The 15,926-nt window shown below is 33.4% G+C and overlaps 1 protein-coding gene across 1 annotated transcript in view; it reads left to right on the top strand.

The window, feature by feature from the left end:
- The window catches only part of CCSER1 (coiled-coil serine rich protein 1), a 1,392,827-nt gene that overhangs the window by 465,121 nt on the left and 911,780 nt on the right, over nt 1-15,926 (top strand). The gene's annotated exons all lie outside the window — the stretch shown is intronic.

Consider the following 15,926-nt stretch of genomic DNA (forward strand, 5'->3'; position numbering starts at 1 on the left):
TCTGAATGTCTGATTTTGCCCACTGAATACAGTTGCCCTCCTATAGTCTGTGCTCAGGTGGTGAGTTAGTTAGGAAAGTGTATAATGGATTAATCTTCTTTATGCCCAGTAATCAGCCATTCTTTAGGATTTAAGTATGCTGCGGATTTATTTTTATAATTATAACAACTGATTTCTTTGGGGATTTCTATAAACAGTAAACATATTAATATTATATCAAACACATAAAGTGAGAGGTCAGAAATTTTAAATGACTTTCTTCTGCTAGGTGTGAATTCAAGACAGCAGCCTGAGATTTGACTCCAAAGTTAGTGACTTTTTACTGTATCCCACTATTGTTCAATTGATTTGTATTAATTGATAGGAAATGATAATAAATAATGTGAGAACAGAAGAATATAACTATTTAGAATGAGTAGTATTAAGGTTCCCTTACAAAGATGATCACTAATAATTTGCTTTTCTAACACTTAGATGATAATAATAATAATGCTAGCAGCTACTACTAGAGGCCAGAATGGAATCAGGAAGAGAGAAGGGAATTTAAAAGAAATGATGCCATAGACTATTGGGGGCATTCAGTCATGTGTTCTTATCAGATGTTAAAGTAAAAACTGGAAGAGATATCTGGATTCCATACCAGTTTATATTGCTGGGGTGGTTTTGGGTCTAGAATCTATACAGTGGTGTGCAGAAGTGGTGCTTTTATATTTGATCACTGTTAGAATTTCAAGAATTTTATGAGCTATCAGTTAAGGACAGGCATAAAAATTAAATTATATACACTTATAATGAAACACATTATATTTTTAGAAGGGTAATCAATACTCAAAACCCATTTCCTATTTATTTTACTATATTCTACTATTAACTATTTACATCTATTGGATCTATATGTGGAAATACTACATAAGGGCTTCTGTGTATATTTTCCAGTTTTAGATTTGTTCATGTCATTTTGGTAGCTTGAAATCAGCCACATGGGAGTATTATGCCACAGGAATTGGCAAACACTACAAATTAGGGCTTTTAATGTTTGGTAAGCCTGTTAAATATTTAAGAGCACACTATATGTATGACTAATGTGGTTTCTATACTGACAACGTAAGTGTTTTGCTGCACTTGTCAAATCTCCCTGACCTTTGGCTTAACATGCAGCCTGAATCTCTGAGCAAAGCAAGCTTAGTAACAACTGTTACCTTAAAAAATATTAATCTCAAAGCCTGTAATGTTCAACTATTCAGCTAGAGCCTCTCCCTTGGTCTGAGTTTTAATTAAAAAATCAACAAGTAAAACAGTGGTAGGAAGAACTGACAGGAAGTGTCAAAGGCTTTCTTAGGGTGCTTAATTTTATAATTTAAAAAATATTCAGTGATATTCACTATGGAGTCAGTGTCCTGAATATTTTGAGATTGTTTTTATACTTCCATCTGTTTTTATTCATTAAAGAATATTTGAAGAAACTGAAGAGAATTGATTTTTATTTTTATTTTTTTAAAGATTTTATTTATTTATTTGAGAGAGAGAGACAGAGATAGCGAGAGAGAGAACGAGCGGGAAGGAGAGGGAGAAGCAGACTCCCACTGAGCAGGGAGCCCCATGCAGGAGTTGATCCCAGGACCCTGGGATCATGACCTGAGCCAAAGGCAGATGCTTAACCGACTGGGCCACCCAGGCACCCCAAAGAGAATTGATTTTTAAAGCTGATGTATAATGAGCAATAATTACATGTTTGTTAAGCACATTCAGAGAGTGGGGGGTCTTATTCTTTATTGACAACAAGAAAGACAATATTATATGATAAGCATAGACAGCTGTTCTAGTTGTCTTTTTAATAGATGCCTTTAAAGAAAAATTGTTTATTTAAATATTCTCAGGTCGCCTGGCTAGCTCAGTAGGTAGAACATGCAACTCTTGATCTCAGGATTGGAATTTGAGCCCCATGTTGAGTGTAGAGATGACTAAAATAAATAAACTTAAAAAAAAGTGTTCTCTAAGCCAGGAATTTTCAAACGGTAATTTACATTTCATTACTTAATTTGAGTTTAATACCAATTATTCATCTTAGATTAACAAAAGCTTTTTAATATAGAAAAATTACTCCCATTTTACAGGTACTTTTTTATGATGCATAGTAGTCCCACTTTTATACACAGATTATTTTTTAACTGCAGAAGATCCCAATTATTTTATTTTTAAAATAAAAAGGAATTAATGAGTTTAATATATTAAAAAATGCTCCTACCTGAGATTTTTCCCAGTGGTGTTCTGTTGATGTCTTAAATTTTAATTTTAATTTTGAGTTGGGTTAAATGTGGATAATTTGAGTGGAATTTTGTTTTTAATTTTGTTTGCCCTTTTTGAAGATCAGTTGCTATTGTTAAAATGCACATACATATTCCCAACAACCCCAAACATTAACTCCTTTATTTAAAAAAAAAAAAAGACTGGCTTTGGCCCCTTAGAAATTCTATTGTCACTTTATTCTTCAGCATTAGTGATAAAAGTGACTGTAGCAAGGGGAAAACTGTGTCATTTTATTTCTTCCTTTTTTGTTATTTTTTTCCACATAATTCTAAGAAGAGAATGTTTAATATCTACAGAGAAAGTTTCTGTTCTGTTTCCTTTTAGTTTGTTCTGTTCTCTTTTGTCACTCATATGAAGTTTGTTCATACCTTAGTAACTAACTGAGAAGGCTACTGAGAAGATTTCAGGTGAAATGAGTAGTATAGTTTCTAGAAAGATAACAGCATTAAGAATATTTATCTAAGGTTGTTTGTAATCCCCTACTACCACCCATGCCTTTTTAGTTTATATTTAACAAGCAAGAACTGGGAATGTACCTAGCAAATTTCCTGAATCATAAGGCATTAAAAAAAAAAAGAAAAAGAAAAAGAAAGAAAGAAAAGAAAGAAAGAAAGAAGATAAATGTTAAATAAAAAAATAGTTAATGTTGTGAGATGAGTCTATTCTCACAATATAGCTTGATTAGTGAAAATCAGAGTACCATTTATTTGAGAATCAATATAATTTACAAAGCCATAAATATTTAGGTTTGTAATTGACTGAAGAGTTCTTACCTATTTTCCTTTTTCTTTTCTCAACAACCTAATAGTTCAAACTATTGAATTTTATTATCTCCAAAAATAATAATGGAAAATTTTCAAAGGTATTTTTTAATTTCTTTTATTTTTTTAATTTTAAATATAATTCACAAATATATGATGAAATTCAGGGTGTTTTGAACTTCACCATTCATCATTATTCAATGGGCATTTAAGAGTTTTTTTTTTTTTAAGCACATTTCAGTAAAATGATTTCAACAATTTTATAACTGACATCTTTTCTATCAGTGCATCTCAAATGCAAATGAAAAGCTTGTAATTGTCCAGCAATGGACAATTACAGATGGGAGAAAAGCAATAGTAGACAGTCATAATGTAAGGAAATTTACCAAAAACAGGCAATTACCCACGTAAATGTAGATAGCAGTCTAATCATTAGACTTCTCTTTATATTTATCTTTTCAAAATAACAAAAATCACAAGTTTCTGCTGTCTGCTTTATGTTTGTTTGTGCTTGCTCAATAATGTGTTTAAAGTAAAAATTGAGAAAAGACATGCTGTTAAAACTGCAAACACAAGAAAATGAATGGCTGTACTGTCAGATAGATATAAATATAAGATATATTACCAGAATCAAAGGCCTGTTTCATACTGATGAAAGAGTCAGTTCATCAGGAGAACATAATTATACATGTGGATGGCCTATTTATGTAGCTTGTAAATACATGGTGCAAAAATCTGACAGAACTAAATGAAGAAATGGACAAATTCACATCATACTTGATTTTAACTCTGTTCTCTCAAGAATTGGTAAACCAACTAAACAAAAGCAGAAAAGTTTCAGAAGATTTAAACATTATCAACTTCTTTAACCCCACTGAGATTTATAGATTATTGCAATTAATAATAGAATTATACAATCTTTTCAAATCCATGTGGAACATCACCAAGACAGAGTATATGGTGGGTCATAAAAAAGTCTCAATAAATTTCAAATGTAGACATCAAATATATATATATTAGAACAATGAAATTAAATTAGTACTCAGGAATGATAAAATAACTAGAGAAACATCAAATATTGGAAATTAAACAACAAATTACTGTATACCTAATGGATCATTTTAAAAACTTTGAGGGGAATTTTAAAGTGTTTCAAGTGAGATGATAATGATGATGATAATATAAGATGATAATCCAAAATTTGTGGTGTACAGTTAAAACCATGCTTAGAAGGAGTTTATAGTTTTAAAAGTTTGTCCTTAAGTGAAGAAAGTGCTATAATTAATAATCTAAGTTTCTTCTTTAAGAAACTAGAAGAAGGGCAAATTAAACATGAAGGAATAGAAAGAAACATGGAGAACAAAATTAATAAAATTGAAAAGAGATAATAGAAATAGAAAATTTATGAACCCCAAATTATTTTTGAGAAGTTAACAAAAAAAGACCGAGGAAGGATAAAAGAAGAAAAAAAATAAGAAACACAAATTACTAATGTCATCAATGGATCAAGGCAGGAATAATCAGTACAAATCCTAAAGACATTGAAAGGAAGACAAGGGAATACTATTAACAACAGTATAACAATAAATGTAACAGTATAGATGAAAAGCACAAATCCCTTGGAAAAAATCTAACTTTTCAAAGTGACACAAGAAGAAGGTAGAAGTCTGCATAGTCCAATTTCTATTAAAGAAATAGATTTTATTATTTTAAAAAATTTAAGCCCAATAGTTTCAATGCTGAATTCTATCAAATATTTAAGAAAATCTTAAGACTAATGTTATGCCAAAAAAAAAAAAAATCAGGAAATACAGGAATAGAGTATGTTTCTCAGCCTGTTAGATGTGGCCAGCATAAACCTATTACAAAAATTTGGCAAGATCTTTACAAGTAAAAGGAAATTACAGAAAAATTCCCTTTGTAAATATAGATGTGAAAGTATTTTAAAAATTATTAAATTAAACTGGGCAACATATAAATGTACAATGACTTAGTTGGTTTTATTACAGGAGTACAAGGTTTGTTTAACATTCTAAAACTAATCAATGTAATTCACGATATTAATGAACTAAAAGAAATAAAAGTATGTGTTTTTTTAATACATGTAGAAAGCACATTTGAAGAACATTGAACACCAATTATGAGTAAAAATAAAATTCTCAACACACTAGTAGTAGAAGGGAACTTTTATTCCTATAGTTAATAATCATATTTAAATAGTACTAAACTGAAGCTTCTCCCTAATATTATTAGCAAGGTAAGATGTCCACTCTCATCACTTTTAATGAGCATTGTGTTAAAGTCCTAGCTAGAAATAAGGCCAGAAAAAGCATTAAAAACCTTAAATACTAGAAAGAAAATGTAAAACTACCTCTATCGGTAGATGACATGGTTGTTTATATTTACACCCCTAGGAAATCTAATAAAAAGTTAATAATAAACCTAATAAGAATAATAAAACACGAATTTATCCTGGCTCAGGGATACAAAAATAAAAGGTTGCAATAAAATTATGTATTGCTCCACAGAAAATTATCTAGTACATGAAAACAACAAACGTTTGCTATCTTACGGTTTCTGTGGTCAGGGCTTTGAGGGCAGCTTATCTACCCGTTCTGGCTGAAGCCCTCTCATGAGGTTGCGCTCAAAATGTCAGCCATGGATGCAGTCATATGGAAGTTTGACTGTATTTGAGGATTCACTTCCTAGCTCGCTCATATGCTGTTGTTCAGAGGATTCAGTTCTTCACTGCTGGTGGCCAGAGACTCAGTTTCTCACCATGTAGGCAACATGGCAGATGGCTTCCCAAGAATGTACAATCCAAGAGAAAGAGAACGATACAAAATGTGCAATGTCTTTTATAACTCAGTCTCAGAAGTAACAGATCATCACTTTTGTGAAATTTATTGGAAATAAAGACTAGCCTTGTTATTAGTGTAGGAGGGCACTATACAACGGTCTGGGTACCAGGAGGTGAAAAACATTGTGGCCTTTGCTATCCACGCTACCATAATATACCTTTTGGCCCCCAATGATGCATCCCTCACAGTGCAAAGTACACTTACCCCTCCCAAGGCCACCTAAAGTATCATTCTGTTACAGCATTAGAATCTCATCATGTAAAGCATGGGAAGTTGTAGATAAGCCTTAAGTATAGCAACCCAAGTTCAGTTCTCCACTTAAAGACCTATATACTAATGCATAGGTTAGCAGTTTCTTGTTTCAGACTTAAAGCCTGGGAATGATTCTTCGTAGCTTTTAGTTTTGCCTTTTGTACTCTTGGTTCTACCCTCCAAGTCATTCTTTCTTTTTTTTTTTTTAATGAAGTTAGCACATGTTTGCTTCTGAATAGTTATCCCATTCTTATGTGTGCTTGTAGATGTTGATTTCCAGAGGCCTCTTTTCATTTTGCACTGTTTCTGTCCCTTTAAGTCTAAATTGGAAAGTGTTTCTATGAATATAATTCTCTTAAATTACTTTTGGATTTCTTGTGAATCTTATTAGGGATTCATCTATTCCATTAGACGTTCCATTAGACAAAAGCCACATCTACAAATATCTTCAAAATAAGCCCTTCTTTAACTTGAAGTAGCTGATGGACAACCCTGTTAAGCTTTTAACATTTTAATTATTTGGTTGAGAGGATCTGTGAGGCATACCCTAAAACCTTCAACAGGATACTGTTTGTCTGGCTGAACTAGGTATTCTTCAGCACTACCTTTCTGTCTTTCAGAATAGCTCTACATCTAATAAATAAATTTCTACGGTAATAAAAACTGTTTATATCTGGATTGGTACAGTTGTTGCATAGGCTTATATTTTTATCAAAGTTCATCAAATTACACACTATATGTGACAACACATGGAATTCATCACGTAACTGACAGCTCCATTGTCAGTGCTTCCATTTTGTTGAATCCCTGCCCTTCCTTTGCAAGACCTATAAATGAAGTATGACCATTTGTCATGCAGATGAAGTTAGAGCACAATTCTTGCAAATTGTGTGAGAGCTTCATTTTCTTCTCGTTTTAGAGTAAAGTAAGTTAAAAAAGAAAAGCAATATGACACAATATTCATACAAAGCAAAGGATCCACTCTATACTCCTTGAAGAAATCTCTGGCTTTAGATGAAGGCATAACTTAGATTCACTGAGAATGGATAGGTTTTTGAATAAGAATGTTCTGCTTACATGAGGCCTAGGCCTGGCTTTTTATGAGGCTTTACAACCTGATCTGGAAAATAGATAAGAGGGGGAAAAAAAGTATAATTCCATGGCTCTCCTGTTATTTAAGTAACCTTAACTTTCAACAGTCCTCTAGGAGAGATTAGAGAAGGGAAGGAAAAATTATTTCCTAATTCCAAGCCCCATTTCATTAACAAAGTCCCACTGGAGGAAGTATATTAGATTGGTAAAAATCACCAGTGTTTCAAATCATCAAGATCTAGGGGTGATTCTCACTTCTGCCACTTAATAGCTGCTACAAGTTGATTAAGGTTTTTGAATCTCTATTTCATCACATGTAACTTTACTAACTATCCCATAGGGTTATTTGGACAATTAAACAATAAAATGTATATAAACAGGTCATCACAGTGAGAGTGTGGGGAAAGTATCCATGAACAGGAACTACTGTAATTATTTTGTTTGTATGATTATTAGTGACTCTCTCAAGCCAGATAACAAATATGAGAGATTTCTTAAACACTTGGAAATATACTCGTAAATGTTCTTTAGTAACAAAGTGTTGTATTATTGAATAATAATTTAATATTAATTGTTGTTAATAAAGTTTATACTAATTGAAACTAAAGGTAGAAGTATTATTGTCATTTATGGTTTTCTGAGCTTTCAGTTGAGGTGGTGCATTTGAACTGATATTTTAGGCTATATAGCTACTACATGCCAATTGAATTTCCTATTTTCAGTCAATATATAAGAAAGGATTTTACAAGTAAGAAATGATGGTAACAGACCCTGGTGGTAGCAGTTGAGGCAGTGAGAAGGGAAAAGATGTGCGATGTGTTTTGAAAGCAATACCAACAATAATTGTTATGAATTGGGATTGGGTGGTGATGGAAAGAGAAAAGCAAGGATAAGTGACAGTTTTAATTTGAGTAATGGGCCCGTTCTTGCCACTTCCTGAGACTGGAAAGAGTAAGAGAGGAGTAACCTGTGTGAAACAGGAAGGAAACAAGAATTCTGTTTTGGCCAGGTTAAGGTTGAGGTGTTTATGTAGACATGCAAGGACATGTGTCAAGTAGAAATCCACATTAATATGTTTACAAACCCAGAAAGATTCAGGCTAGGAATATATAGATCAAATATTCAAGATTATGTAGATTCTGCTTAAAGCTATGGAAGAGAGAACTTGTACCTAAAACCAGAGCAGGATGCTCCAATATTTAATGATTAGAAAAATCAAGAAAAAGAGTGTCCAATAAGATGGAAAGAATACTAAGAGTGTAATGTCAAGAAGACAAGAGAAAACATGTCTTCAAGAATGCCAACCTGAGGAATGGTGCTGAGAAGTAAGTATGACAAGAAAAGAAAAAATGAACAATCAATGGATTCTGGAAATCCATGAATTCCAAATGTGTATTACCTAAGCATTAGGAATTTCAGTATGTAAAATGACCTATTCAAAGTGTTCATTTATAAAACAACAGCCTAGAATAGAAATAATAACCATTTTCACCTGGTTCTCAGTTGTTAAATTATTGGCTCATTTATCTACAAGGCATTGGTCTTTGACTAATACATGTCCTGAAATAATTTTAAAATATATTTTAAAAGGGAACACCTGGGTAGCTCAGTTGGTTGAGCATCCAACTCTTGATTTCGCCTCAGGTCATGATCTCAGGGTTGTGAGATGGAAGCCCGGGTCGGTCTCCATGCTGGGCATGGAGCCTGCTTAAGATTCTCTCTCCCTCTACCCCCTTTAAAATCTCTCTCTCTATATATATACAGATATAGATATATAATTATATATATTATTGTTATATATATTATTAAATTATATATATTTTAAAGTAAGACATGTTTAGTTTTGGAAGGATATTATAAATTTTATTAGACTACTAAGAATGATAAACAATTCATTTTTGTGAACAATAAACAATTCAAAACAAAAGTTCATTTTACGTGAGTACCCTCCATATTGAGGTATTATTTTTCTTTTAAAAACTGTTACTTATATTACTTAAGGTTCTTTTACTCAGAGGCAATGTAGCATAGTGGATCACAGTATACTAGTCTGTACGGGAATAGACTTCTCAAATTTTAATATCAGTTCTCTCCTGTGACTTTGGGCAAGATGCTAGTCTCTCTGTGAAAATCTGGTCTCTTCCAGAAATGGAATTACTAAGTAAAGTGAATGTTCAAAATTACTCTGTAATATCGTTTTTTCCAAAGCACTTGTACCACATTACTCTCCCTCTGGGTATAATATATAATGAATATAATATATAATTATAATATATAACATTATATATTATATATATATTCATGTAATAGAATGTTTTGTGTTCATGTATTATGTCGCACAAAGAGTATTTTGAACACAAAAACCAAATCACAGATAAATTCATACAGAATATGGAATTTAAAAATATGCAAAGTGAAATATTATTAAAGAATACATATATATGTACTATACTCATGTGTGTATATGTACATATATAATACATACTAATATACTAATATATACTAAAGTCACAAAAAGAAATAGGGCTATGTTAAGCATAATATTCAAGATAAGATCACCTATATGGAGTTAGTGAGTGGGAGAGGGGTAAACATGTACAATTAAGGAGAGGATGACAAAGGACTTTGTAGGTATCATTTATTATATTAGCAGTACATTTCCTTATGTGTTTCTTTGGAAATCATTATAAGCACATAATATTTTCTTATATGTGTTTAATGTTGCATTAAAAAAACTCAGCCTTTCCAAATTATTCATACCCTGAATGGCTCCCATCCCCTACAACACTATTTAGCTATATATAAATCTCTCTGCCTGTTAAAATTACAGAAATATGTTGGCTACTTCTTTTTTTTTTTTATGTTATGTTAATCACCATACATTACATCATTGGTTGGCTACTTCTTTGTGATCAGCGTATCTTGTGATATTTATTTGATGTCAGCTTAAAAATGGAGTGGGATCAAGGTGAGAAAGCCCATGCCTATCAGCCAGGGAATTCTCTCCTGGTATGTGTACTTATATTATCTGTTAGTTATGTGTACTATTTTATTGCTTATTTAAAAACAAACAAAACCCCAAAAGACTGCAACCCATAGTTTTAACAACAAATGCCACCCTCATTATACCTGAACACTGTGGTTGTGTTATAATCATATTCAATAATTAATCAAATAACCACTAACATGGTTTTGCTATGCATGTCTAACTTTCTTTTTTCTTCATGAATCCAGCATTAATGTCTCAGTTGCAATACAACTCACATACTATTGTGTAATTTGATGGGCTAAATCGAGCATCAAGAATTTCAGGCTGCAACATAGCCGATACTCAGCGGATGGCACCTTGCAGAATCTCCAGGGGATACTCTGAGTGTTCAGCACTTCTTGTGGGGGCGGGGGAGAGAGTGAGCAGAGAGCCACTTAAGCAAATGGTGCTCTGGAAAGCCTGCAATTGTGTTCCTCTGAGACACATTTTTACTGAAAGTGTGTTTTGTTTTTGTTTGAAAATCAGAAACAAAGGCATATTTAATTACAGTGAAAATGCCTATTTTTAATCACTGAGTATATAAAAGATGGTGTTACATACACATTTAGGTAACATAATGCAATTGCTTGGAAGAAATATCAACCTTAAAGTTTTACAGATGAGCAAAAGTATTTTAGCATCTAGTGACTCATTTAGATAGAGGGCAGTTATTCCTAAAGTATTTCATTTTAACCTCAATGAAAATAAAAACCTGAGAAACTATTGCCTTTATTTTAGTAAATTTACTAATGTATGGATGTTTACTACTTCATATATTAGAGTTTTAAATAGGTTACTTTTTATTGTGTTTTAGAGGAGTAGCTATTAATAAAATGAAAAAGACTCAAAATTATCTTTTTGACAAATAGGTGTGAAAACAAGTAGATCCATTTGTCTTGTTCTCTTTGATTAGACAGCTCTGTAAATAAGAGATGATGAATTTAAGAAGAATAATGAATTATTAAGAAAGATTTGATTCACTTCCCTCAAAAATATACAAATGTTTTGTTATATATGGTCTTCATTAGAGGTCAGCTAACTTTTTTTCTGTAAAGTCCTGGCCATAAAGTATAACTTGCAATTCAACCAAGTTATAAGTCGTAAGAAAGCAGCCATATAACATAAACAAATGAGCATAGCTGGAGTCCTATAAAACCTTATTTACAAAAATAGGCAGAAGGCCAGATTTGGGTTTTGTCCTGAGCCTGTCATTTTATACTACTTCAGAAAGACATGAGGAGGCATTGTGTGTAGTTAAGAGCGTTGGTTTTAGGAGCCAGAATATATAGTCTAAGTCCCATCTCTTTACTTACTTAGCTGACTGTTTCTTTTCTTTCCTTCTTCTATCTTTTTTAAGACTTTATTTATTTGTCAGAGAGAGAGAGAGAGAGAGTGCAAGCAAGCGCACAAGCAAGGAGAGCTGCAGGCAGAGGGAGAAGCAGGCTCCCCACTGAGCGAGGAGCCCGATGCAGGATTCGATCCCAGGACCCTGGGATCATGACCTGAGCCGAAGGCAGACGCTTAACCGACTGAGCCAGCCAGGTGCCCCTAGCTGAATGTTTCTAGGCAAGTTAAACTCTGGAGATAATATTAACATATTGCTTAGGTTTTTGAGAATATTATGTGTATTAATATGCTTAAAATGCATGGAACAGTATAGGACACATAGCAAATTCTCAATTTGTGTTAGTTTCCATTTTATTATCATTACAAAATCTGAGGCCCACTAGTGAAATAAAGATCATGAATTTGCCATTGAGCACACCTTGAATTCAAGTCTTAGATTTATAATAATTTAACAGTATTATTTTATTCCATTTTATTCAGTTGTTTTGAGGAGCATTTGGTTTCCTCACATATAATAAGAGGGCAAAAATTATTATAAATTCTATTGTGAAGCTTAGATTTAAATTGTGTCTGGCAAGGGAGAGGTCTAAATAAATGTTAGTTCCCTTCTCTCTCCCTTCTAGTACTAATTCTAAACTTGTTAACCAGATTGGGTTTTGATTCCCAGCTTGATAGCACATTCATGATCCTTATTTCTTCTAGAACTGGCCTTTGAGTTTGGTATTTCTATTTCTTGCATGCTCCAGAGTTGAAGTACGATCCCTGAGCCCCATTTTTGTGGCAGACAGTATCCTAAATACTACTTGTTCACCTTTCTAAATCTCTGATCAGATTGCACAACTTTATAGTAAATTTTGAGCAGATGTCAGTGAATAAATAATATGTCCAAATATAGTACCTATTTTTTATTCTAAAGTCTTTCAAAAATTCTGGGTTTTTTTTCAAAAATTTTGTTTTTAAGAAATATTTATAAATGCTTGCTGAAATGTAAGTCTGTTTTTAAATGATTTTCTTCCAAGAAATTCTGTTACAGAAGTGATATTCTTAGCTTCTGTTTCAGCAAATATACAATTCCACCTTCATCTTCTCCAAACAATTCTGCTTTCCCTCAAAGTGGCACTGTGTCTAGATTTACCACATATGATTTAAAACATTTAATTATGTAATATAAGATGAAATTTAATTCTAATGCACTGTTACCTGAATTATATTATGATATTTATTTCTTATTTAGGGCTTTTCAAAAAGTTTGCAGTCAGCATATTGTTTTGTTTCATTTAACTCTTTGAATATCTAGCATGATTTGGACTCATGGTTATAGATAAGGTGTGGGCTAATTCAGTATCTGCTGAAAGTTCTATGTCCCAATACACCTCTGTTGCTTTTCAAACCTAAGGCTGTTTTGATACCTAAGGCTGATTTTCTAGTATTATAAAGCTACCTCATTTACTACCTGTTCTTGGGGAAAAAAATTAAGAACTTCAGAAATTTCCTTGGCTGGGGCTTTGTCAAATTTAACTGCCACTGGAGAAAAAATTGCAACCTGTAAGTATTCTTGAATTGTTTCTTTTGGACATTTCTCTGTACTAAGTTGACATCCAAGACTATTCATCTTACTGGCAAGTTGCTTAGTACCTACCAAAGCCCTAGATATATATATATATTTTTTTTTTTTTCCTTCAAGAAACCTTCAGAAAAGGAAACAAATTGGTAATGAATAGTGGTCAAAAAAGGACTTAATATTTCTGGGGATACATATAACTCTATAGACCACAGGCCAAGAAACTGCTGGCATTGATTTTGGGAGCAAAAATCCTGTAGATAAAACCTAACTCTTTGTGCAGACAGCAAATATAAGAATTTATTGTTGAAAGATAGTCCACAATTAAAGTGTGGATTTGAGGATATTGGCGATATTAGGGAATGGAAAAGATACCAGGATTCCAAGGATGTGTGTGTGGGAGGGTGTATAAGGGGGGTTGGTACACGTGTGTACATATGCACAGTGTCTATGTGTGTTGGGGGTTGTTGAATGCATGTATTTGAATGTGTTGTGGTTGGGAGGCAGGATGGAAAAGGCTCTTAAAAATAGGTCCCAAAAGCAAATACCCTAACTATATAGTTGTCATCTATTTATTTCCTTCCTGTCAGATTAGATTTGACTCTATTAGTCATACAATCTTGCAAAAAAACAATGGATGCTCCTAAAAGGCACACCGGGGCATATTATCTACATTCACAGTCTTCACTTCTGAGTCCTTTCTTGGTCTTATTCTCATCTCTTACCTGCTTGACTAGATTCTCTTAATTTACTATTCCTGCCTCTTTTTTGGCTTTAAATTTCATCTTTGTTTCCTGTGCACTGATCTTTCCCCCTTTTGGTAGGAAAACAAGGAATAGATTACCTACCTCTCTCTATCTTCTATATTAGCACTAGGGCATTACATTATTATTATTTTTTTAACTATTTTAAGGGAATTTTGGGTTTGTGTAGCCAAACAGAGCAGAAGTAACCTGGGCTCCACTTTAAATTTCATAAAATAACTCTTCACACAGGATTTATAATTTCCTAGCACTCTCTACCTCCTCCTTCACCCCACCACATACATCCTTTCATTTTTATTTATTTTATTATTTTTATTTTTATTTTTTTTAAAGATTTTATTTGTTTGACAGAGAGACACCAGCGAGAGAGGGAGCACAAGCAGGGGGAGTGGGAGAGGGAGAAACAGGCTTCCCGCTGAGCAGGGAGCCCGATGCCGGGCGCGATCCCAGGACCCTGGGATCATGACCCGAGCCGAAGGCAGATGCTTAACAACTGAGCCACCCAGGCGCCCCCATCCTTTCATTTTTAATTACAGCCCAGAAGAAATGGTATTTTTCCGTGGTATTTTTCCATTGGTGTTTCTGATATCCATGGCCTCTTGGCTCATCATGCTTCCCCCACAGATTGAATTCCTGTTCATGGGATAATAAGCAACTCTTTAGCTTTAATTAAAAGAACTTACCTTCTCTTATTATAATGATAATTATTTGTCTCAAAAAAAATCCCACCATTTCTGTAGCTGTTTATTGCAGTTAGCTATTTTCCTGATTTTAAACTTCCATGAGGCTTTTACTAACTATGTACAGAGTGAGACAAGTTGAATACCTACCACAAGCACTATGGCATTTTTTTTTTTCTGTATAATTACTGAGAGTGAAACATGGACAAGTGTAGTGACTCTATTCCTATTTGTCGGGGCACCTGGGTGGCTCAGTCATTAAGCATCTGCCTTTGGCTCAGGTTATGATCCCAGGGTCCTGGGATCGAGCCCTGCATCGGGCTCCCTGCTCAGTGGGGAGCCTGCTTCTCCCTCTCCCTCTGCTGCTCCCCCTGCTTGTGTTCCCTCTCTCATTGTCTCTCTCTCTGTCAAATAAATAAATAAAATCTTTAAAAAAACAAAAAGAGTAGTTTTTCTATTATCTGTACTTTTTTTTTTTTAATCCCCCTCAGATATATATGACCAGGTTGATCTTTTTTTTTTTTTTTAAGATGTATTTATTTTAGAGAGAGATAGAGCAGAGGCGGGTAGAGGAAGAGGGAGAGAATCTCACGCAGACTCCCCACTAAATATGGAGCTCAATGTGGGGCTCAGTCTCATGATCCTGAGATCATGACCTGAGCCAAAATCAAGAGTCACATGCTTAACTGATTGAGCCACCCAGGCATCCCTCTTTTCTTTTAAGATTTTATCTTTAAGTAATGTCTATACCCAACATGGGGCTCAAACTCAACCTTGAGATCAAGAGTCACATGCTCTACTGACTGAGCCAACCACGTACTCCCAGGTTGATCATTTTTAACAAAACCTTATAGACACCAAAGAGCTATATTGATCAATTTAGCAACTGTTATTATTTCAAACTTCTTAGAGATGCTCTTTATACTCTGCCCTGAAAATTTAAAAATGTTTAAACACAAATTGTCATAGAAATATGGTGTGTAAAAGGTAAGCAATATAAATGAAGGGTAGTGAATATTCAGTAATGATATCATTGTGAAAAATGGGATCCATTTTTAATAATTAGAAAAAATAGTATTGATAAGTCCCAAATATATGCAAAACATTTCTTTAAAAGTAACATTGATTGTAGGATGCAGCATAGGAAGATAAAAAGGAAAATCCAGATACAGTTTAGTTATACTTGGTTAGGACAAGTTCAAATAGACTGAAGTCATTTGTCCTAAGAGTTTAGGTAGTGAAGTATAGAAGTTCAAGGTAGTAAATCCAGATT

Source organism: Halichoerus grypus, chromosome 3 (assembly GCF_964656455.1).
Source record: "Halichoerus grypus chromosome 3, mHalGry1.hap1.1, whole genome shotgun sequence".
Taxonomy (NCBI): Eukaryota; Metazoa; Chordata; class Mammalia; order Carnivora; family Phocidae; genus Halichoerus; species Halichoerus grypus.